Source organism: Ursus americanus, chromosome X (genome assembly GCF_024610735.1).
Source record: "Ursus americanus isolate L20-20 chromosome X, mUrsAme1.1.p, whole genome shotgun sequence".
NCBI classification, from domain to species: Eukaryota; Metazoa; Chordata; class Mammalia; order Carnivora; family Ursidae; genus Ursus; species Ursus americanus.
The window spans coordinates 6,074,234-6,099,898 of NC_142164.1; the positions used below are offsets into that span (position 1 = coordinate 6,074,234).

General features: G+C 38.2%; 1 long non-coding RNA gene across 1 annotated transcript in view; it reads left to right on the top strand.

The window, feature by feature from the left end:
* The window catches only part of LOC148106811 (uncharacterized), a 140,947-nt gene that overhangs the window by 16,186 nt on the left and 99,096 nt on the right, over positions 1-25,665 (top strand). Inside the window, exon 2 of the long non-coding RNA XR_015723427.1 lies at positions 18,226-18,347. This is a non-coding gene — a long non-coding RNA (uncharacterized LOC148106811). The remainder of the gene's footprint in view (positions 1-18,225; positions 18,348-25,665) is intronic.

Below are 25,665 nucleotides of genomic sequence, written 5' to 3' on the forward strand. Positions count from 1 at the left end.
CAGAGGACAAGGATTCAGAAATAATTTTCTACATGGAATGACCCTTCCCCCAAAAATGTGTATGTAAATATTACACAAAACTTCCATTGGTTAGTGGTCCAAAAAACAATTTCTGTCTGACATTTTGTTTAAAAGATGACTGAGTTTATGCGTGCATTTTGGGCAGGTAGATCAGACAGTGCTGGGACTTTTAATGGGTCTGAGCAATTGCGATCTAAGTTTTGGCATTTCCATAATGATCTATGCTCTCCAAGTGTACTGAATTGAAATGGCCTTGAGGTACTTTACATAAAGGATTAAAATAAGTATAATTTTAACAAATTAGGTACCTTGTTTTACTTCAGTCATGATTTTATTTAAGGGAGAAGATGATCTTGCTGGAGTGGGATGCTGCTGAGACTGGGGGCAAGGGAGCAGTTGTCAATAAGCCCAGACTGTTGTTATTAAATAGTTCTTCTCCAAGGCTATCAGACTTGGGAAAAGAGTAGTTTGTTTGCTTTTCTTTTGTTTTCTTACTCTTAGAATATTTTAAAATCTCAACTTGAGACTGAGGGATCTGAGTTGGCAAATAGAGAATTTGAACTATCCTTTTTTTTAAGATTTTATTTATTTATTTGACAAAGAGAGAGACAGCCAGAGAGAGGGAAAACAAGCAGGGGGAGTGGGAGAGGAAGAAGCAGGCTCCCAGTGGAGGAGCCTGATGTGGGGCTCAATCCCATAACACTGGGATCACTCCCTGAGCCAAAGGCAGATGCTCAACAACTGAGCCACCCAGGCGCCCCTGGACTATCCTTTTAATAAAAACTGGAGAAATGTAGATTGTAAAAGATGGCAGGGGTATTTAATGGACAGTATCAGACAGGATAGAAATCTGTTGTGTTCACAGTACAATAGTGCTTATGGCATTGAGCACGCAAGAGAAGAGAGAGTAGGAGGAGATCCAGAAAGAGAATTCCCATCTCCCCACATTCTCAGGTCACAAGGGGCTCCTCTTGCAGGCGCAGCCAGAGTTAGCCAAGATGAAAGATGTCAGAGTCTCATTTTAGACCTAAAGACACCTGCAGATTGAAAGTGAGGGGATAGAGAAACATCTATCATGCAAATGGATGTCAAAAGAAAGCTGGGGTAGCAATGCTTATATCCGACAAGCTAGGCTTTAAAACAAAGACTGTAAGAAGAGAGGCACAGTATAATAATAAAGGGGACAATCCAAGAAGAAGATGTAGCAATTATAAATATTTATGCCCTCAACATATAAAGCACCCAAATACATAAAATAGTTAATAACAAACATAAAAGAACTAATCGATAATAATATAATAGTAGGGAATTTTAACACCCCACTTACATTGATGGACAAATCATCTAAACAGAAAATAAACAAGGAAATTATGGCTTTGAATGACACACTGGAACAGATGGATTTTACAGATATATTCAGAACATTCCATCCTGAAACAGCAAAATACACATTCTTTTCAAGTGCACATGGAACATTCTCCAGAATAGATCACATATTAGTCCATAAAACAAGCCTCAACAAATTCAAGAAGATCAAAGTCATACCATGCATCTTTTCTGACCACAAGGCTATGAAACTAGAAGTTAACCACAAGAAAAAAATCTGGAAAGACCACAAATACATGGAGGTTAAAGGACATGCTACTAAGCAATGCCTGGGTCAACCAGGAAATGAAGGAAGAGATAAAAAAGTATATGGAAACAGATGAAAATGAAAACACAATGGTCCAAAACCTTTGGGGTGCAGCAAAATTGGTTTTAAGAGGGAAGTTTGTAGCAATACAGGCCTACCTCAAGAAGCAAAAAAAATCTCAAACAACCTAACCTTACATCTAAAGGAGCTAGAAAAAGAACAACAAATGAAGCCCGAAGCCAGCAGAAGGAAGGAAATAATAAAGATTGGAGGAGAAATAAATGACATAGAAACTTAAAAAACAATAGAATGGGTCAATGAAACCAGGAGCTGGTTCTCTGAAAAATCAATAAAATTGATAAACCTCTAGCCAGACTTATCAAGAAAAAGGGAAAGGACTCAAATAAATGAAATCACAAATGAGAGAGGAGAAATAACAACCAATACCATAGAGAAACAAATAATTATGAGAGAATATTATGAAAAACTATATGCCAACAAATTGGACAACCTAGAAGGAATGGATAAATTCCTAGAGACCTATAAACTACCAAAACTGAACAGGAAGAGATAGAAAATTTGATAACCAGCAAAGAAATTGAATTGGAAATAAAAAATCTCCCAACAAGCAAAAGTCCAGGACCAGATGGCTTCACAATGGAAATCTGCCAAATATGTAAAGAAGAGTTAATACCTCTTCTCAAAGTATTCCAAAAAATAGAAAAAGAAGGAAAATTTCCAAATTCATTCTATGAGGCCAGCATTACCCTGATACCAACTCCAGATAAAGACACTACTAAAAAAGAGAACTACAGGCCAATATCCCTAATGAACATAGATGCAAAAATGCTCAACAAATCACTAGGAAACAGAATTCAACAATACATTATAAAAATCACTCACCATGATCAAATGGGATTTATTCTTGGGTTGCCAGGATGGTTCAAAATTCACAAATCAATCAACATGATACATCACATCAATGAGAGAAAGGATATGAACCATATGATCCTCTCAATACATGCAGAAAAAACATTTGACAAAATACCACATCCATTCATGATAAAAACCCTCAACAAAGTATGTTTAGAGGGAACATACCTCAACATAATAAAGGCCATATATGAAAAACTCACAGCTCACATCATCCTCAATGGGGAAAAACTGAGAACTTTTCCCCTAAGGTCAGGAACAAGACAAGGATGTCCACACTCACCAGTATTACTCAACATAGTGCTGGGAGTCCTAACCACAGCAGTCAGACAACAAAAAGAAATAAAAGGCATCCCAACTGGTAAGGAAGAAATAAAACTTTCACTATATGCAGATGACATGATACTCTATGTAGAAAACCTGAAAGACTCTACCAAAAAACTGCCAGAATTCATAAGCAAATTCAGTGAAGTCATAGGATACAAAATCAATGTCCAGAAATCTGTTGCATTTCTATACACCAATGATGAAGCAGCAGAAAGAGAAATTAATAAAACAATACCGTTTATAATTACACCAAAAATAGTAAGATGCTTAGGAATAAACCTAACCAAAGAGGTGAAAGACCTGTACTCTGAAAACTATAAAATGCTGATGAAAGAAATTGAAGAGGACACAAAGAAATGGAAAGACATTCTATTCTCATGGATTGGAGGAACAAATATTGTTAAAATGCCTCTATTACCCAAAGCAGTCTACATGTTTAATGAAATATCTATCAAAATATGAACAGCATTTTTAACAGAACTAGAACAAACAAGCCTAAAATTTGTATGAAACCACAAAAGACCCCCAAAAGTCCAAGCAATCTTAGAAAAGCAAAGCTGGAAGCATCACAGTTCTGGACTTTAAGTTATATTGGAAAGCTATAGTAATCAAGACAGTATGGTACTGGCATAAAAACAGACACATAGATCAATGGAACAGAATAGAAAACCCAGAAATGGACCCATGACTCTCTAGTCAATTAATCTTTGACAGAGCAGGAAAGAATATCCAGTGGGAAAAAGACCATCTCTTCAATAAATGGTGTTATGGAAAACTGGACAGCAACATGCCAAAGAATGAAACTGGACCACTTTCTTATACCATACACAAAAATAAATTCAAAATGGATGAAAGACCAAAATGTGAGACCTGAGACCATAAAAATCTTAAAGGAGAACATAAGCAGTAACTTGACATTGGCCATAGCAACTTCTTTCCAGATATGTCTCCTGAGGTAAGGGAAACAAAAGCAAAAACAAACTATTGGAACTACATCAAAATAAAAAGCTTCTGCACAGTGAAGGAAACAATAAAAACTAAAAGAACCTATGGAATGGGAAAAGATACTTGCAAATGACATATCCAATAAAGGGCTAGTATCCAAAATATGTAAGGATCTTATAAAACTCAGCACCAAAAAAAAAAAATATTCTGATTAAAAAATGGGCAGAAGACACGAACAGACATTTCTCCAAAGAAAGCATACAGATTGCTAACAGACACATGAAAAGATGCTCATCATCACTTATGATCAGGGAAATGCAAATCAAAACTGCAATGAGATATATCACCTCACAGCTATTAGAATGGCTAAAATCAAGAAAGACACAAGAAACAACAAATGTTGGTGAGGACGTAGAAAAAAAGAAACCCTCGTGTATTGTTGGTGTAAATGCAAATTGGTACAGCCACTGTGGAAAACAGTATGGAAGTTCCTCAAAATGTTAAAAATAGAGCTGCCTTATAATCTAGCAATCACGCTACTGGGTATTTACCTAAATACAAGAACACTAATTCAAAGGGATACATGCACCCCTATGTTTATAGCAGCATTATTTACAATAGCCAAGATACGGAAGCATCCCAAGTATCCATTGATTGATGTAGGGGATAAAGAAGTGTGTATGTGTGTGTGTGTATATATACACACACACACATACATACAATACAATGGAATATTATTCAGCCATGAAAAATGAAATCTTGCCATTTGCAATGACATGGCTGGAAGTAGAGAGTATGATGCTAAGTGAAATAAGTCAGTCAGAGAAAGACAAATACCACATGATTTAACTCCTATGTGGAATTTAAAAAACAAAACAAGCAGAGGGAAAAAATGAGAGACAGATAGATTATGAAACAGACTCCATAGAGAACAAACTGATGGTTACCAGAGGGGAGGTGGATGGGGGGATGGATGAAATAGGTGATGGAGATTAAAAAGGGTGCACTTGTTGTGATGAGCACAGGGTGACGTGGAAGTGTCGAATCACTATATTGTATGCCTGAATCTAATATAACAGTGTAAGCTAACTAACTGGAATTAAAATGAAAACATAAAAATAAAGAAAGATGTCAGAGTCAGATGCACAAAGGAAGTCAGGTGGGACCTGGTGGAAGAGAAGCTACAGTTCTCACCTCCAGAGCTCAGAGAAGAGTCTGAGCACAGGCACAGGGAAGATGCAGAATTAGAAAAACAAAAAGCTGTTCAGAAAACTGAACTCTGGGGAGAGAAGCTTGACTGAGCCCTGCCTCCAAGCCAGATTGCTGCTGAAAACAGGTGCTGATTGGACGTGCAAAATGCAAACTGTTAGTATTACTGGCCCCTAGAAAAGGGTTAATCTAAAGCAGTTAAATTCCTGAAGAATACATTACTGGCCTTGGTCCCACCCAAGTTTGAGTAGGAATTTCAACCCCTAGTTAACCTGTTATGGGTCTGGCAAAACCATATTCCATACTTGAGTCTTTTGTGGGTTGTATTCACTAGGTTGCTTGGAAGGAATGGACTTTGCAGTTTATCACTATGTTGATCGTAAGGTAACCACAGAGTGCAAGATTAGGCTATTTTGCTTCTTTGGGTTCTTTTTATTATCAGAGAGTAATGTACATAAAGCACAATGTACTCTTTTCAATGTATGGTTCTATGAGTTTTGACAAACAGATACAGTTGTATAACTGCAGCCTTTCCCTCTCACACCCAGCCCCTGGCAATCACTCTGATCTCTTTTCTTTCCATACAGCCTTATCCTTTCTAGAATGTCATATTTATGTATTCATATGTAGCCTTTTGAGTCTGAATTTTTGCACTTAGCAAAATGCATTTGAAATTCATCCTCGTAGTTGCATGTATTAGCAGTTCATTACTTTGTATTACTGAGTAGTATCACATTTTGTGTATCTGTACGTGTACCACAGTTTTTTCATCCATTTGCTATTTGGAAGCCATTTGTGTTGTTTCATTTTTTGGGAGATTATTAATAAACCTAGTATAAACACTTGTTTGGAGATATTTGTGTGAATACAAGTTTTTGTTTCTCTCAAGTGAATACCCAGGAGTGGGATCACTGGGTCATATAGTAAGTATGTACTTAACTTTATAAGAAATTGCCAACGTCTTTTCAAAAGTGACTGTACTGTTTTGCATTTTGATCAGCAGTGCATACATCTTGCTCATAATTTTTGCCAGCACTTGGTTTTGTTATTTTTGAGAAGAGTCATTCTAATAGGTGTGTAGTGATATCACAGTGGTTTTTAATTTGCACTTCCCTGATGAATAGTCAAGTTGAGTTCATGTGGTTATTATCCATTTGTATATCTTTTTGGTAAATTACCTAACAATCTTTTGACCATTGGAAAAATGGGTTTGTTTCTTTTGTTATTCTTGATCCATGTCCTTTGCTACATATGTGTTTTTCGAATATTTTCTTCCTGTCTGTAGCTTGTCTTTTCATTATCTTAGTTTGTCTTTTGAAGAGCAGTGGTTTTTAATTTTGATGAAGTCCAACTTATATATTTATTCTTTATATATTGTGCTTTGTGTGCTCTACCTAAAAAATCTTTTCTTAGGCCGGGGTAGTAAAGCTTTTTTCCTATGTTATCTTCTAGTTTTATAGTTTCAGCTTTTAGGTTTAGGTCTATCATCCACTTCAGTTTAACTTTTGTATAAGGTGGGAGGTATGGGTTGTGCTTCACTTTCTTTTCAAATGGATATCAAAATGTTGTAGCACCACGTGTAGGTGTGGAAAACAGTAGGGCTTAGGCTGGAAGATGGGAAGTGAGTGGAAATAAAGGCCTTTTAAAAGATAGGGAGAGGTGGATAGGGTAGAGTGAAAGTATTCTAAATGTTTTATCTTGCGGGCATGGAGAAAAATGGGGGAGGAAATGGAGCATTTTGATATTTCATTTTATATTTTTAGAGAGAGAGAAAGCATATGTAGGGAAGGGGAGCAGAGTGAGGAAGAGAGAGAGAATCTTAAGCAGGCACCACACCCAGTGCAAAGCCCAACATGGGGCTCAATCTCACGACCCTGAGATCATGACCCAAGCCAAAATCAAGAGTCAGACTCTTAACTGACTGAGCCACCCAGGTGCCCTTGATACCTTATTTTAAATAAATAGTAACAAGGGGCACGTGGGTGGCTCGGTTGTTTAAGTGTCTGCCTTTGGCTCAGGTCATTATCTAAGGGTCCTGGGATCAAGCCCTGCTTTAGGCTCCCCGCTCAGCGGGGGGCCTGCTTCTGCCTCTTCCTCTGCCTGCTGCTCTCTCTGCTTATGCGTTCTCTCTCTTCTTATTCAAATAAATAAAGTCTTAGAAAAAAAATAGTAACAAAATATGTATATTAGAGGAAAGGAAAAATTAGCAAACAGCAATACAAGATAAATAGTAAATATAAAGCAAGATGCAAAACACAAAACCAAACACATCAGACTTTACATTATATTTGAATAGACCGATTTCTCCCAGTAAAAAACAGAGACTCTCATGTAGATTAAAAATACACTTAGGTGCACCTGGGTGGCTCTTTCGGTGAAGCATCTGACTCTTAATTTTGGCTCGGGTCATGATCTCAGGGTCGTGAGATCGAGCCCTATGTTGAGCTCCATGCTGGGTGTACAGCCTGCTTAAGATTCCCTCTCTTCCTCTCCCTCTGTGTCGCCCCCTGCTCATGTGCATTCTCTCTCTCTAAAAAAATAAATAAATGAAAATAAATGTGCTTAAATAAAGTGATAACATTTGACATTAGGGAATAGGCAAAAATTATTAGGCAAATACAAATAAAAAAGAATGTGGAAGGAATTTAATGTTAAAAGCACCAAAGAGGACAAAGAAGGATATTATGTAATTATAAAAGGCAAGGTTATGATAAACATAAACATAAACCTATGTGCAGTAAATAACATCGCTGCCAATACATAAATTAGGAGCAGTCACTGATTTATAAACAGAAATCATTAGGTGGGGGTTCTAGGAAAGCTGTTTAAAGAGGGCTGCCTCAACTGTAAGATCTCTTTCACCCCTCCCCTTTCCTCTTCCTTCTTAGCATGTTTGATGTGATGGCTAAAACAGCAACAGCTATTGTTTGGTCATGAAACAACTTTGAGGATGGAAGGTAGCACTCAAAATTGCAAAGCAGAGAGATAAAAGGAACCCAGAGCTTAATGACAGGGAGCTGCCATGTCAGTTCTGGGCCATCTATTGCCAAATTTGCATGTGTGTGTGTGTGGGAGAGAGAGAGAGAGAGAGAGAGAGAGAGGGAGAGAGAGAATAAACCTCTGCCTTGTATAAGCTACTGTCATACTGGTTCTCTTTCTAGCAGCTGAACACAATTCATGACTGATTCATAGAGACCTTGAATAACATAATAAATAGACTTGAGTTAATAGCTGTATGTGGTTTGGTAAACATGCTATTTTGTGAGGGTAAGGTAGGAAGTAATGGAATATTTACATATAAATCATGAGTTGGTCTAAAAAGAAAGTCGAAAGAAATTTAAAAGTAGTTCCTTTACAGATTTATTCACTGATCCAATTTAAATAAAATTTGAAGTATATAATATAGACTTATCAACTTAGATATTTGTTTATTTTAAAGATTTTATTTATTTATTTGAGAGCAAGAGATCAAGAGAGACAACATGAGAGAGCATGAGCAGTGAGGAAAGGGAGAAGCAGGCTCCATGCTGAGCAGGGAGCTTGACATGGGGCTTGATCCCCAGACGCTGGGATCATGACCCGAGCTGAAGGCAGATGCTCAACCGACTGAGCAACCCAGGCACTCCTCAACTTAGATATTCAAAAAAACATTTTAAAATAATCTCTGGATCAAAGAAAAAAGAAAATTGAAAACTATTTAGAAAGGGAGTAATTTATATATATATATTTTAGGGGAAAACCCATGGCCTTAGATATTTTCATTTTAAAAAAATGGTGAAAAATAAACTAAGTCCTCATCTAAATTTTTTTAGAAAAAGAACAATGAAAGAAACTAGGAGAAACTATGAGAAAGTGATTAAGAAAAACGAAAGTTAGAGTTAATAAATTAGGAAACAAAAATGGTAGTACATAGGATAAAAATACAAAAGCTTGTTCTTTGAAAAACCTATAAATTAGATAAACCCTTTTGCTAGACTGATTAAGGGAAAAAAGCGTAAAAAACAAAATACAGTAAAATTTATAAGCAGAAAGAAGACATAAGCTCATATGTAACATAGTGATAGAATTATCAGTCAATTATTACATACAGGTCTTTGACAGCAGATTTGAAAACACGGAGGGTTTTACTGATTTCTTTGTATTATGTGATGACCAAAATTGACCAAAGTAGAAGTAGAAAACTGGGAAAGATTAATTTCATAGAAGAGCTTGGAAGAGTGATGTAAGTTCTGTGTCAAAATCCATCAGAGAATGTTGGACAAACTATTACAAACATCCTTTGAAAAGCATATCTGAACTCAAAAGAAAGTAAGGACAATTCCTGGGGAATAGATCAAATGGAGCTGAAAACCAGAGGGTGACTGGAGATGGGGCTGAACCTATCACTGTTATGAATGCCAATCTCAATAACAAAGGGTTTAGAATGCAATGACTGAGGCAGGACAGGAGATAAGCCCATGAGACTGCATAACATGGAGAGTTGAACTGAGACCCCCCCACATAAAACTGAGTGAGGCAGCCTAAATGAAAAGCAAACTAGAGAAATTTCACCTTCTAGGGAATGGGGAGAACAAGAAAACTTATCTGTCTCAGCCAGGGCTCTGGGTGGTACATCCACCTCTATACTCCCTCTTCCATCTCCGTGCCTTCCCCCAGAGGTAGCTATTACCCTGCATTTTGTGTTTATGTTTATGTAAATCTCTGCGTATTTTTGAACTTTATAAAAATGAAATACTGAAATAGCATTGTTACTTGCTTTTTTCACTCAGTATTGTCTTCATAAAATTCATTCATGTTGTTGCATGTATAGTGAATTCATTTTCCCTGCTATATAATATTTCATTGTCTGAATTTTCCACCATTTGTTTGTATTCTCCTGTTGTTGGACATTTGATTTTTCCCCTTTTTATTTTTTGCTATTGCAAACTGTGTAGGTATAAGTGTGGCACTCATATACAAGCATATCTAGGCCATATTCCTTGGAGTAGAATTGCTGTTTTCAGGTTTTGAATTTCAGCTTTATAACATAGTGCCAAATTGTTTTCCAAAGTGTTTTTACCTGTTTGTTCTTCCACCAGCAGTTCCCAGTGATCTTCATCCTGACATTTGATGTTATTAGATTTCTTAATTTTTGACAACCTACTGGATATGAAATGATATCCAATTGTATTATAATTTGTATTTCCCTGATTACTAATGAGTTGAGGTATCTTACATGGCTATGTGCTATTCATTTTTCTTCTGTGAAGTGTTGATTCGTGTCTTTTGCCCAATTTTCTGCTTGGCTGTTTTTCTTATTGATTAGTAAGGGTTTTTATGTATTCTAGGCATATTTGTGGCAAATATCTTTTCCTAGATCATCACTTACCTTCTTTCTTTGTTGATGAACAAAAGTTAACAATTTCAAAGGAGTCAAATTTATCAATAGTTTCTTTAATTGTCATTGCTTTATGTGTCTTATTTAAGAAACACTTCCTTACTTTGAGTTTATAAAGATATCCTGCTATACTGTTTTAAGATTTTTTTAGTTTTGTTTTTTCGTATTGGAGTTTTAATCCATCAACAACTGATTTGTGAGTATGGCATATGGTAGCATATCCAGTTGTCTCAGCATCCTTTGTTGAATAGTCTATCCTGTTTCTGTAACACTACTCCTGGCATTTATCATTTCTATATATTTATGGGTCTCTTTCTCCACTCTATTCTGTTTTATTTTTCAGTTCTTTATCCCTATACCAATATCACATTAACGTTGCTTTATAATAATTGTTGACATATGATATAGCTAAGGCAAACCTTGGATAGTCTAAAGCATATAAATTTTAGAATGCATCTATTGAGTACCCTTAAAAAAAATCTGTTGAGATTTTAGTTGCAATTATACCAAATCATAGATCACTTGACCATGAACAAGGCATACCTTTTCTGTTTTTAAGATCTTCATTAATAACTTAAGGATTTCAAGACAATGACAGTAGAACATTAAACCAAGTACTTAGTGCTTCTCGGCTCGGTGTGATTGCACAGGTCGCATACCTAGGAAGCCAGCCCTGTCCACATTCCACCTTCTATACTGTCAATATCGTCTGTATTTACATTCTGTCCAAGAGATACAATCAAAAGTTGATGGAACTAGAAATAGAGCTTTAAGTACAGTATTTAAAGTTACCAAGGTAACCAGAGAGAGACTAAAAATAACAAAGATCAACAATAAGGGAGATGAGAAAGGGCCAGAGGGATCTTGTGAGTTAAGAGCTTCTTTCATTTCAGGGCTACCAGGGATTCAACAGATACAAATCAAGAAATAGATATCTAAGCATATCACCCATACTTCCAGAGAGCTAAAAGCAGAAATAGGAAAAGTAGATTGCTTTTGAGAAGTGGGTTTAGGGTTGGGGAAGGGTGTAGTAGGAGGGGATCTGTAGGCTTTTGCCTAGGATTTTCTGTACCCTTTGGTTTGTTACCATTTACATTCATTACTTGGATAAAATAAAAACAAAGACAAGAAATGCTGCTTTTTGTTATGTGTTGTGATAAGCTAATATGCATGAATTACCATAATTCACTCTTAGCTGATTGTGGACAGAGTATATTTGATTGCTTTTTGAATATGAAAATGCAAAGTTTATAATGATTAATTAGACCCAGATGTTTTCTTACTCTCATGAATTGGATATTTATAACAATGAAATTTCCTTATACTTTACATTCTTAAAAAATGGTTTGATCTGAGTAGATGTTTACCGAATAGAAGGAGATTTTATTTTATTAGGTGGCTGGTATTTCCACTTCTATATTAAATGAGGCTTTCTGTCAGACAGGATGAAGTAAGATTTTTTTTTCTGACTCATCAGCTGTTTCCAGGGGACGTTTTCAAACCAGTTCTGAGTTGGAGGCACTAGAGAGAAGTGGTTAAGATTATGAAGTTTCAGATCCTGGTCATTCTATTTATTAGTTGTCAGACCTCTGGCAAGTTAATAACTCTATTCTTCTGTTTCCTCCATTCTAAAGTGCAGACAGTAATAGTACTCATCACATAGGATTTTGTGACAATTAAATGTGATAAAATATGTAAAATCCTTAAGCAGTATCTGAGACAAAACAACTGTCTAGTTTCTATAGGTCATAGGGAAAATGTGCTTTCAAATATCTTCTTTTTTTATCCAAGAAATGGAGACAGAACCAATAATTTCATGTATTTTACCTCTTTTTGAAAGTCAATTCCAAAGAATCATAGTTGGTGATTTAGAATACTGTTTGGTTTATAACTTTCCTGAAAAGTCCTAGTTGACTCTATATCTTCCACGGTGAATAGCAGATAGACAAAAGCAAAAATCTGGATCAAGTGTTTGGATGACTCTAAATCCACTTAAACTGACCTCACATATGTCTAGTAATACATGGTTTATTTGATTCTTCATTCTGGAAACAGTTATTATCTTAAACTCCAAAGGTAAAGCTAACTGATTTTGAAAACTTTCTTTCCTCTGAGTTACTATAGTGGGGAAATGCATACCCCGAGTTACCATTTGTTTATACCAAGCTTAGAACATATCTATTTGGAAACCTGGCTTGATAGAATTATAATTATGCAAAAATCTTCTGCCTTGTATTTTTACACCCAAAAATTTGAAATTATGTTTATAATTAACAATTCAAGTTCTCTCTATCCCTTCCCTCCTTCTCTTCCTTCCTCCTTCTCTCTATCCTCCTTCTTTCCCCTTTTCTATACCAAAGTAGAACCTCACACTAATCTGAGTTCCATGTAAGCTCATAGCAACAGTGTTTGAAAACATTTTTTCACTTTTAATTTTTAAAATGTATCCTGAAGAGAATATATATATGTATGTGTGTGTGTGTATATATACACACAGACTATGAACAGTAATAAATGTTTTTTTATTAAAGATTTTACTTATTTATTTGTCAGAGAGAGAGAGAGCATGCACAAGCAGGGGGGAGGGCGGAAGCAGAGGGGGAAGCAGGCTCCCCACTGAGCAAGGAGCCGGATGCAGGACTACATCCTAGGACCCTGGATCATGACCTGAGCCAAAGGCAAACGCTTAACCGACTGAGCCACCCAGGTGTCCCTGAACAGTAGTTAATTATAACAGTTATACAGTAATGTTTGGAAAATTTAAGAGATTCCAAAGGATTTGCAATACTTAGCAGATCAGAATTATAACCTCCTTTTTAACATGTCTTCATCTCTACCATGTATCTTAGAGTTCACATTTAGGATATATTGCCGTTTCTGAAAATAACACTGCCTTTTAAAAATTAACTTATGTACACACATCAATCATATTGAATTATAAATACAAAATTACTTGATAGAGTAATAGGACCTCTCTCTATTCACTTAAAAGATCTCACTGAAATGTGAGTAAATCCTGGGGGCAAAAGCTTTTATAGTTGTTACTTGAATTTCTTGAGTGAGCTAGGAATGCTTGCTACTATTGGAATCTACCCTTGGGAAACAGACAAATTTAGCATATTCTGGTGATTACCCTCTCTTATGGTTATTCTCCTCTGAAATACCAATGCACTGAGTTATTGAATTGATTGGAACTCTTGGTTTAAGTGACAGAAACTTATCTCAAATGAGCTTAAGCCAAAAGGGATTTGTCGGCTTACATAATCTTGGATGGCCTAGAGTAGAGCGAGTTCTAGGCATTCAAACAATATCATGTCAATTCTGTTTTTCTCTTTCCATCTCTTGGCTCTACTTCCCTTAGTGTTGGCTTCATTCTCAAGCAGGCCTCTTACACTTGGCTGCAAAGACAGCCCTTGGCAGCTCTAGGCTTACATTGTTTCTGGTGCTTACAGTCTCAGAAGAGGCCCCTTCATAACCAATATCTATATCGGTCCCTGAAAAAGAGCCGGACTTGGCTTTATTTGTGAAATGTGTCCATCCCTGAACCAATCAGCACGTTCAGGAATATGAGGTTTATTGATTGGCCTGGGGCAAGTGCATTCTCCCGAGGTAGGGGAAGCAGATGGATAATTTCCCTAGTGGGGTAGTGGAAGGTTACAGGAGAAAAGATATAGGGCAGTCAAAAAACTAACAAAAGCTTGTAGGGTCTTCTCTTTGACTTCAATGTTCTGAAATTTCTCAGTGAGAGGACTTAATGTGGTTCTATTTTCATCAAGTTGGAAGTCATGTCTTTCAGTTCTGGAAAATTTTCTTGTATTTTGATATTTCTTTCAAGTTTTTCTCCTGTGGGGCAGATTGTATTTTCCAAAGATGGTGATGCCTATTTAGCTCCCACCCTATATACTCTGTTAACAGTGTGACCTTGACATTCCTCCAAGGAGTGGTAGTCTATATTCCCTCCCTTTGAGCACAAGTAGACTTTGTAACTGCCTCAAACCAATAGAATGTGGCAGAAGTAACACTGTGCAACTTCCACGGCTAGGTCATAAAAGGAAATATGCTTTCTGCCTGGGTGTGTCCTCTCTCTCTCTCTCTCCCTCTCTCCCTTTTCTTCCATCTCTCCCTCCCTCTCCCTCTCATTCTCCTTCTTTCCTCTCCCTTCTTTCCTCTTTCTTCTCTCTTCTCTCTCTTTTTTATCTCTCTCAGAACACTTATTCTGGGAATCCAGCCACCACATTGTGAGAAAGCCCAGGCCACATGGGTGTGTCAGTTGACAGCCCAGCTAGACCTTCAGTCAACAGCCAGCATCAACCACTAGACATATGAATGAACCTTCAGATGATTCCAGTCTCCAGGCTTGGAGCCTTCCAACTGAGGCCCAGACATTGTGGAATACAAACAGTCCCCGCAATGCCGTGTCTGAATTCCTGTCCCATAGAAACCACAAGAGATAGTAAGTGATTATTGTTATTTAAGCCACCAAGTTTTGGGAGAATTTGTTATGTAGCAATAGATAACTAATACACTTTCCCTCTTTTCTCTCTATTGTCTCTATTGCTCTGCCATTATAATTCTGGGCTGTATCTCTTGAACTGGTCCTCTAATTTTCTTAACTTTTTTTTCCTGTCATTTTGATCTTTATCTTTTTGCTGTACTTTCTGGGAGATTGTCTCAATTTTATATTCCTATCCTTATATTGAATTAAAAAAAATTTAATGTAATTAAATTTCCAGGAGCTCCTTTTTTAAAAAGATTTATTTATTTATTTGAGAGAGAGAGAGAGAGAGCGAGTGAGCAAGAGAGAGAGAGAGAACAAGTGAGAGGGGCAGAGGGAGAAGGAGGGGAAAGAATCTAAAGCAGACTGTCCGCTGAATGCAGAGCCCATGTGGGCTGATGGGACCCTGCCACCCAGGCACCCCTCCAGAAGCTCTTTTTAGTTATTTTTTGAGTGTTTCTTGTTTATAGCACCCTGTTTACATTACATGTGTGTGCTATCTTTTCATATATCTCTGAGAATATTATTGTATAATCTTATCTATATAACAGTTTAGTGAGACATAAGGTACGTACCATAAAATTCACCCTTTTAAAGTATACAATTCAGTAATTTTTCATATAGTCACAAAGTTGTATAACCATGATCATTATCTAATTCCAGAACATTTTCATGACTCCACCCCCAAACTCCATACCCATTGGCAGTCTCTCCTTGTTCCCTCCTACCCCCATCTCCTGGCAACCACTAATCTACTTTCTGTCTCTATGAGTTTGCCCATTTTGGATATTTCATACAAATAAAAAAGCCTACACTATGTGGGCTTTTGTGTCTGGCTCCTTTCACTTAGCATAATATTCTCAAAGTTTATCCATGTTGTAGTATTGATCAGTACCTTAGAAGTGTTTTTTCCCATTGATGAATAGTTCCTGCTTTCTCTAAATCTTTTTCATTTATTTCTTGTTTGTTTACTTTGGATTCTGCCTTTCATGTTGGAAGTGTTCCATGGATGTGTGATAATCCTTGGATGTCTGCTGATATTTAAGAGTGGGGGACCAAGAGTTGATTGGAAGCTCTGAGGGTATGGGTTTGCCATCTTAGAGTTTCACTGCAAGGTGGTCTGGCTGGGCCATTTGGGGAGGAATTCTGGTATAGTACTGTATTAGTTTATTGCTGTCACAAAGTACCACAGACTGGGGTGGCTTAAGCAACAGAAATTTTTGCCCCCCAATTCTGAAGACTGGAAGTTGTAGACAATTTGCCAGCAGGGCTGGTTTCTTCTGAGGCCTCCCTCCTTGGCTTGTAGATGGCCACTTTCTCCCTGTGACTTCACAGAGTCTTTCTTCTATGTGTGTCTGTGTCCAAATTTACTTATGAGGACATCAATCAGATTGGATTAGGGCCTACTCTAATGACCTCATTTTAACTCCATTGCCTCTTTAAGACCTGTCTCCAAATACAGTCACATTCTGAGGTACTGGGGGAAGGACTTCACATGGGAACGGAGTAGAAGAGAGCTGGAGACTTGGCATTCACTGAAGCCATCTGCTTTCAGTTACAGCACCCCCAGCCCACCACTGTGTCCGATGCCCCCTGTCTAGAGACCTGCTGTTCTAGCCTCTCCAGAAAATAAACCTTCCGTTCCAGCTGGGGTTAGGGGAGGGACCTGGAGTTTTAACTGCATTCTAAGTATACTTTCAAGTGACCTTTCCTTCCAACCTGCCAGAGCTACCTGTTTCCCCCAATTAAGTTATCATCAGGAGTAGGGGTTCAGCATTATAAATTGGGTTACTTTTTAGCTTTCCCTACTGTCAGTTCAGGATTTGGCTTTCTTGGTTCTACTAAGTCACCACTCAGATGCTTTCTAGCTTCCAAAATTGTGTTGCTGTTTTCCCTTCTTCCATTATTTTTTCCTTGTCAGTTTGGACCTTTTAAAAATCTTTTATTGTTGTTTTAGTGGCATTTTAGGAAGAAGTAAAAGCAAATGTGGGTGTTTAATCCATCATCTTTACTCAGAAGTCCCACACATTTATATTTTTAAATGAGCTCATGCTATACAGACTGTTCTATAATCTACTTTTATCATGAAAGAAATTCTAGTGAATATTTATGTTGTATCCATGTCACTAAATAGAAATCTACATCAGTGGTTCCTGAGCTTGGCTGCACAGTGGGATCTCAGGGAGGGGTAAGGGTGGGGGAGCTTTAAAGAATACTGGTGTCTGCGTTCCACCTCCAGAAGTCCTAATGGAAATGGATATGAATTATTGTGGTCCTGGGAATTATAAAATCTCCCCCAGGCAGTTCAAATATGCAGCAAAGTTGAAGAGCCACTGACCTACACTATTGTTCACCGTGCCAGTGCAGTGTTCCATGGAAGGGAGGGAGAGCAATGTGTTTAAACAAACCCCTTTCTCAATGCATAAGTTACTTCAAATGGTTTGATATTATAAAAAATGCTATTACGAATCTTTAGACTTAAAACATTATATTTCTGATATTTTATTGGCTACATTCCTGGAAGTTGGATCACTGTGCCAAAGCATATGAATATTTATAAGATTTGGGGGTACAGTTTACCATAGTTCCTCTAAAGTGGTCTGGCCGCCAATTCAGATTCCCAATAGTAGCATGCGAGATTCCTTGTTTCCCCACACTCAGAAATACTGTGTACCATCATTAACAGAATTTTTAAAAATTCAAATTTAGTCAGTTTTTAAAATTGAAAAATTGTATTGCATTGCTATTCTATTTTTTCTGATTTTATTGTATTTTTTACTATTGTAAAGTATGTATAACATAAAATTTATCATTTTAATCATTTTTAAGTGTATAGTTAAGTGGCATTAAGTACATTCACATTGTTGTACAACCATCACCAACATCCAGTTCCAGAACTTTTTCGCCTTCCCAACCTGAAAGTGTTCATTAAACACTAACTCCCCATTCTCCCCTCCCTCTCTCCCCAGCCCCGGAGATCACCATTTCACTTTCTGTCTCTGAATTCTGTTATTCTAGGCATCTCATATAAATAGATTCATAAGATACGCGTCCTTTTGTGACTGGCTGATTTCACTTGGCATAATGTCTAAGGTTGCTATTTTATTTTTAATATATTATTTGTGAGGTAAAACAGTGTTTCTGCTTATTGTCTATCTCACCTGTTCAGTATGACTTGCTTAATCATATAAGGAACATCCGTGAGGAATGTTTTTGGCTCACAGTATCTGAAGCCCTCATTAATTGTGGCTTAAACTCATAAGGGTTCATGTTTTCTTGACACAGACAGGAGTCTGGAAGTAACCAGCTGCTGGTGGTATTGGTTTAGTAGCTCAATGATACCATATTTGCAAGATGACTGCCCCAGCTTCAGCCATCCCATCCCTGTCCAAAGCAGGAAGAATGAGGTAAGGAATATGGGTGACAGCTGTACTTTTAGTCAAGAAAACAAATTTTCCTAGAAATGCTCCTCTCTTTCAGCAGATAGTTGCTTGCATGATTGTGTCACATTACGACCCCCGGTTGCCAGTGATGTGGGCAGGAGAGGGATGGTGGTGCTGGGAACGCTTGCTGAGTTAGACAATCAACAGTGCATGTTTGCCTTTGCCTATTTATCTGTTAGAATGCTTGTCTCTTCTCATTGATTTATAAAAGTTCTTTGTATATTAACAATATTAACCCTTTTTTTGTGTATGTCAGACTTGATTGGCAGATACATTTTTTTCCAGCTTCTTGTTTGCAGTTTAATTTTGTTTCAACATACAGAAGGTTGATGTTTTCTAATTGTTAGGACCATATATCTTTTATGGTTTCTTCTTTTGTTCTTGTGCTTACAAAAGCCTAGTCCATTTGGAGAAAAGATGAATGTTCTTTGGTATTTTCTACTTGATCTTTCATGGTTTCATTTTAATTTAAAAAAAGCTGGAATGGTACCCTGTTTGACTTCTTAGGAGGAAACACATTTAATCTCCTACCACTGAACATGGGCAAAACAAGCCAGTCCTGCCAACTGTACAAGAAAGTATCTCATGTTACAGTGTTTAGTGGTGGGCAGTGCTGGCAGCTGGATAAGGTAGACTCTTGGCATATTTACAAGCAAGAAATGTGGGGCGACTGGGTGGCTCAGTCAGTTGAGCATCCAACTCTTGATTTTGGCTCAGGTCTCAGGTCATGATCTCAGGCTTGTGAGATTGAGCCCCTCATTGGGCTCTGTATTAGGCGCGGACCCTGCTTAAGATTCTGTCTCTCCCTCTGCCCGTACGCCCCCCTTCCCTCTCTCAAAAAATGAAGGCAAGATATGTTTTGTGGTAAACAAACTTCAAGTGCTGATTGCAGAGAATATGAAATAAAGACACTGGTTTAATTTCAGAAATAAGAGGTATGAATATACAAACGGAAAGACAACAGAGATCAATTTTGCGAGCAGTTGTGCCATGAAACATTCCATAAGCTGATGTACAGTCTGAAGTTTCCTGAGAGGGAGGCACTAGAAAAGTGCAGCTGGAACTGCCTTAGCACAGTGGCCAAAAGTAGTTTTTATGAAGGGCAGAGAAAACCCAGCCTGCTTTATAAAGCTGTTTCCTATATTCTTCATTAACCTAGGGCTGGACACTCTATGTCCCAGACGAAATTAAGGTGACAGCCAAGTGACAACCCAGCCCTGTATAATAATGAGAAAATATACAAATATCCAAGACATTTTAGGCTTAGAAAAAAATATCTTCCCATATGTTTGCATCCAATCCCATCTGTCTTTGATATAGAAAGATGACAAACTGAAATTGACAATGAACTTCCAAATTATTTTTCTCTGCTCCAAATGGAAACTACAGAATGGCCTGAAGAATAACCTGTAAATTCCCACCCGCAGCATGAAACACAGTGACATCATGGTGTTTTCCAGTTCTCTTGATACTGCAAGACTAGGTTTGAGGAAAGGTATGAAATGATGATGCCATATTTTCCCATATTTATTTGTCTTTTCTGTGTCAGAGTATTGGGTGCTTGGACTCATGGCTGCTTTGATAGAAATTAGTACATTTGATAAATATTAGCCATGGAAGGGACCTTTGCATTCAGTCACTTGTTTACTGACCTCCAGACACCCTATGTTACATAGGAAGCCTGTTCCTTAGGACTTCAGTTCACTTGAAAAGTGCTTGTTGATCAGGGCGAAGGTAGTAAACTCTACAAAAACATCCATTTAACTATTCCTCCTGAGCTGGTCTCTCAGTGACACTCTATTTTCTCACAAGTTGAGTTGTGCTTCTTCCCATGTTTTAATAAAATATTTTCCTGTCTACTGCACCGGCTTCTTCAATTTCAGGTCATTTCAGAAAATTGCATGAGTTGAGAGCTTTGTTCATAACATTCAACCTTCGGATTTACAAGTACACACATTTTCACTTTGCTTTCCTTAGTACAGTAGTCCCTGACAAAATGGGTTAATTAGACTTCATACTATGTACCCATCTTATTACATTTGGTTCTCCCACAAGATGCTATTAATGACTAATGTTACAGGCTTTGCATAATTGGTTTCTTTCTGCTTTTGTCCTAACAGTTCTTTTGATCACAGCTAGATCCAAACAACAACTGGCTTAAGGTGACTTATTCCTTTAAAAAAAACCACGCTATTTCCATCTATATAAAAGAAAGGCTAAGGCACTTTAATAATGAGCACATAATAGAGAAAATTGGGACTTATGATTCATAAGGGTATTAGCAACAGGTCTCTTTTTGTCTGGTGTCTACCAAACACCTTAACAACTTCTTCAGGTGCTGCCTTGTTGAATCATGGCTGCTGCCTTGTTAAATCTTGCAGTGCACGTGTGGGTCTTACCTTCACAAAGCATTTTCAATTGCGGGGCTTTGGGCTTTGTTGGATCTAATTGCACTTCCTCCAACACGGTTATATATGCGCTGTAAGTACGCATTTCCCATGCACGGTGTCTTTCTGAACCTTTACATCTGCAAGCTCTTGATTTACCTGTCTTTTGCTGGCTGGGGACTTTGGAATAGATGGAGCTTCTGTTTCCTGAAGCCTTATAGATACAATTTGTGTCATTGGTTTTTAAAATACGATGTTTGGCCTGGAACGGTACTACACTGTTAATGATCATGCCCTAACAATGGAGAAGCGGCCTTCCATTTTCTGGAGAACAGGTCACTGTGTCTGGTGTTCTACTAACAACATCAAAGAGATCATCTATCGAGGAGATGGCAACATCATGGCAGATCTCCTGTAAGTTGGTAAGGGGGTTAAATACTTGATTACAAGAGAGCTGAGTCTCCTTAGAGTCTCCATTTGTATTCATGACCTCCTTTATAAAGGTGAAATTGAACTGTTGCTGTTGTACCGATTCATTTTATGTAAGCCTGGGAGAGACAACAGTAAGCTTCATGGTGATGGATGGGCACTTCAAGATGATGGGCACTTCAAGCTTTGTTTGGTAGCTTTTCTTCCTAATGGCCTCATTGTCTTCAGGCATGGGTGGTGGTGGTGTTGAGCTCCAGGAAAAAGAAGGTAAGCAAGGGGATGGGAATCTGGGCAGAAAGATCAGTGCTCTGGTCCAAGTTTTAGTAGGTTTGTTCCTCAAAGCTCACATGAAAGCAGACAGTAGATAAATGGTGAAATATATCATGTGATCACAACTATGTGAAAAAAATATGCATTGCGAAACAAGGGGAAAAAATAAACCAAAATGTTAACAGTTGTTATCTCGTGGGTGGGAATAGCGTTGACTGGCTTTTTTTCTTATGTCTTCTGCATTTTTCCATATTTTCCATGCTGATTATGCATTGTTTTATAATAGAGCAATAAGTTTATCAATTAAAAATGTGAAGAAAAAACTTCCACATGCCAAGATGCATTTGCCTCTGTGCCTTAGTATAAATATATCATACCATGAAATATAATTACTAAATATTTTTTCCTGTTGCTGGGAATAAATAACAACATGCGATCTTGGCTTTACTCAGCATCTTTGAAAGAGCACACACTTCAAGAAGCAGAAGTGCATTGTCGAGCATTATTCCAAAACCAACAGTGTTTCATAAACAATTTAAAAAATTTCGTGGCAAAGAAGTTGTGTTGAGGATCCCTCAGATACACTGCTTGAGGCAAAAATCATACCTTCATATATATCAGCTTTATTGAGATTTAGTTCACACACCATATATTTCCACTATTTAAGGTGTACATTTCTGGCATTTTAGTGTATTCACAGAATTGCAAAACCATTATGACAATCAATTTGAGAACATTTTCATCACTCCCAAAAGTCACCCTGGATCACCTAGCCATCACTGTTCATTTCCCCCCACCCAACTCCCCCAGCCCCTGGTAACTGCTAATCTACTTTCTGTTTCTACAAATTTGCCTGTTGACGTATCTTATAAATGGAGTGATACAAAATGTCTTTTGTGACTGCCTTCCTTTACTTAGCATGGTGTTTTTGGGGTTCATCCATGTTGTACTATGGATCAGTACTTCATTCCTTTTTGTGGCTGAGTAATATGATGGTATGGATATACCATGTTTTATTTGTCCATTTATCAGTTGATAGATGTTTAGATTGCTTCCATTTTTTGGCTATTATGAATAGTGCTGCTATGAACATTCATGTACAAGTTTTTGCATGGATATTTTTGTCATTCTTCCTCTCAAGTTTATACCTAGGAGTGTAATTGCTGGTCATATGGTGACTCTATGTTTAACTGTTTGTGGAGCTGCCAGCTTGTTCTACAAAGCAGCTGCACCATTTTACATTCCCACCAGCAGTGTATAAGAGTTTCCATTTCTCTACATAATCATCAACACTTGCTGTTATCTATCTTTTTGATTATAGCCCAACTAGTGAGTGTGAAGTGGTATCTTACCGTGATTTTGATTCGTAGTCACACTATGGCTATTGATGTTGAGCATCTTCTCATGTACCCAGTGGTCATTTTTCTATCTTCTTTGGAGAAATGTCTGTTCAAATCCTTTGCCCATTTTTAATCAGGTGTTCTTTTTATTGTTGAATTGTTGAATAATGGAAAGGATTTGGAGCCTGGCAATCCCGGATTTGAACCCAGGAACAGGCACTGAGTGAAGGTGCTCAATTAAGGGAGAACCATTCTTACTGTTTATCATAGAGCTCTATAGGGGATGGAATGTTCTCTGTGAAGGAATGGGGTATTCTCTGCAACTGCATTTTTCACATAACTGCAGTTTATCCCTTTGCTTGATGAAAGTTGAAAAATTTCTCAACTGCCTTATGTACTTTCTCTGTTTTACTCAACAGAGAGCGCTGAACCTGATTTAACCCTGTCTTGATAACTACTTGGAATATCCTGGATTGTATTGTATTTGTAAGCCCTTGTCAGGGCATTCAGGGGCCACTAAGGTGTGGAGGGTTGTTTGCTGAGGCTCTTGTGGCTCTTCTAGTGACTTCTTTCCTCTGTTTGGGATTCATTTTTCAGTGAAACTATTTCTCACAGTGTTCTTCCTTCACCGGCTCACTGTGTCTAATTGGATTGTAATTTTAGAAGGAATGGAAGGTTACCAGGGGAAACCAGATAAGGAAATTGGTTAAATATCACACAAAATTCAAAAATAATAGTTTCTAGATGAAAAGTCAGAGGGTAGCTTTTTTTGTCTACTACACAGTAAAGTCCATGCCCTTTGCTACAGCTGTTTTGTTGAAGGTTCATTTACTGTTACGGTCCTGTTTGAGCTTCAGTTGGTTGAAGTTGCTAGAAGTTACATTATTGGGCAGGTGGAATATTGTACTCATTCCATATTTAATAAGGGCTTTTGCTTCATTGTCAGTTTTCTTTCAGATATATGTAAACTCTCAAAATTCAAAAGTCCCCAGGATCAAATTTTAAGTAGTATTTAATGAAAATATCAACCAAAACAGACCCCAAACCTTTCATTAAATGGGAGAGTGTCTTTTTTTTTTAAGATTTATTGATTTATTTGACAGAGAGAGAGACAGCCAGCGAGAGAGGGAACACAAGCAGGGGGAGTGGGAGAGGAAGAAGCAGGCTCCCAGCGGAGCAGGGAGCCCGATGTGGGGCTCGATCCCAGAATGCTGGGATCATGCCCTGAGCCTAAGGCAGATGCTTAATGACTGAGCCACCCAGGAGCCCCTAAATGGGAGAGTGTTTTAAAAAATAAAATCAGACTCTAATATTTAACTTTTTTAAAAAAAAGATTTTATTTATTTATTTGCGAGGGAGAGAGAGAGAGAGCACAAGCAGGGGGAGCAGCAGGCAGAGGGAGGAGCAGGCTCCCCGCTGAGCAAGGAGCCTGACATGGGGCTCGATCCCAGGACTTTGGGATTATGACCTGAGCCAAAGGCAGACTCTTAACCAACTGAGCCACCCAGGCGTCCCTAACTTTTAATTATCTAGAGGTAAAAAAATCTGTATTTGGGATTTCCATAGGGAAATATCATCAAAGTACCCCATTTGGGCACTTGGGTCAACCGACAACAGTCTTTGTTGAAAATTAACACCTATTCCAGAGGGACCTATTGTTTTTTGTGCATAACCTGCACCCTACTAGGAAAAATTTAAAAACATCACCCTGGTTCCAAGGGAGGGTTGGGATGATGACTGACATGAAAGGGTTAATTGCACCTTTGGGGGGTTGCCCACTAACTAGAAGTGCTGTGTGGAGGCCCATGCTCTGGGGGAAGCCTGGCCTGCAGGTGCCTGGCTGTGTCAGATATTACGCTGTGCTGTTTATCTGTTCAAAATATTTTTTGAGGATTATAGGATTATGTTTTTGGTCATGAGAAACCAGCTTGAAAATTTTCTGACAGTTTTAGTAGATGTGGGGCTTAATAAACAAGCCAGTGGAATGCAGGAGAACTCAGCCTGGGATCTTGCTAAAACTTCAGAACCAGGTGTCACGTCCCTTGAGGGAAACCGTGACCTAGAGGGTTAATTGCTGGCCCCAGCTTGCCTGGAGTGAGTTCAGCTGCAGGCTGGAGGTGGCTGAAGTGGCCTGCAGCTGAAATCCTGACCTACCGGAGAGCCAGCTGGGGTGCGGCTGGTTTGAGGGAGCGGTATCTGTTGGGACGGTGTTCTCACTGGGGAGGCCGTTTGGCAACCTGTTTTTTTCAGAAGTCCATGCCCCACCATGGCAGGCACACGTTGTTCTAGGACCTGGTTCTGTCTATCCTACCTGATCCCATTGGACTCAATTTTTTCATGCTCAACCGCATCAGGAAACATTAAAATGGTAGGCTAGGTCTCAATTCTAGGTTTTTTTTTTTTCTTGTTGTTGTTTGTTTATGGGGTTTTTAATTTTTTTCGTCTTCTTTCTTCCTTTTGGTGGCATGTGTCATGCCTATTTTGGATAGCTCATTAGTACTCGCCAGTGGACATCTGCGGCTCCCAGATTCCCTGTGCATTTCTCAGTGTCTGTGATTGTGATGCAAAACCATGTGCTTTATCTGCCAGTTCTCTGCTACTGTTGTTGCCACTGTGCTTGTGACTGCTGTCATTTGTACCCTTCCCTCCTGGCCTCTGCACAGCTGTGCCTTGAGCTGTCTTTGGGCTTCAGGTTTCCTTGTGTTCCTATCTTTTGTCTGATATAACCTCTCAATGCTGCTTTGCTCCCCCAAAAGGTGGGCCATAGGTCTCATGATTCTCCCGAGAACCCCCCCCCCAAGATTGGTTGCGTGACCATGGGGTTGCACCCTGACTGTGAACACTGCTTTCTGGTTT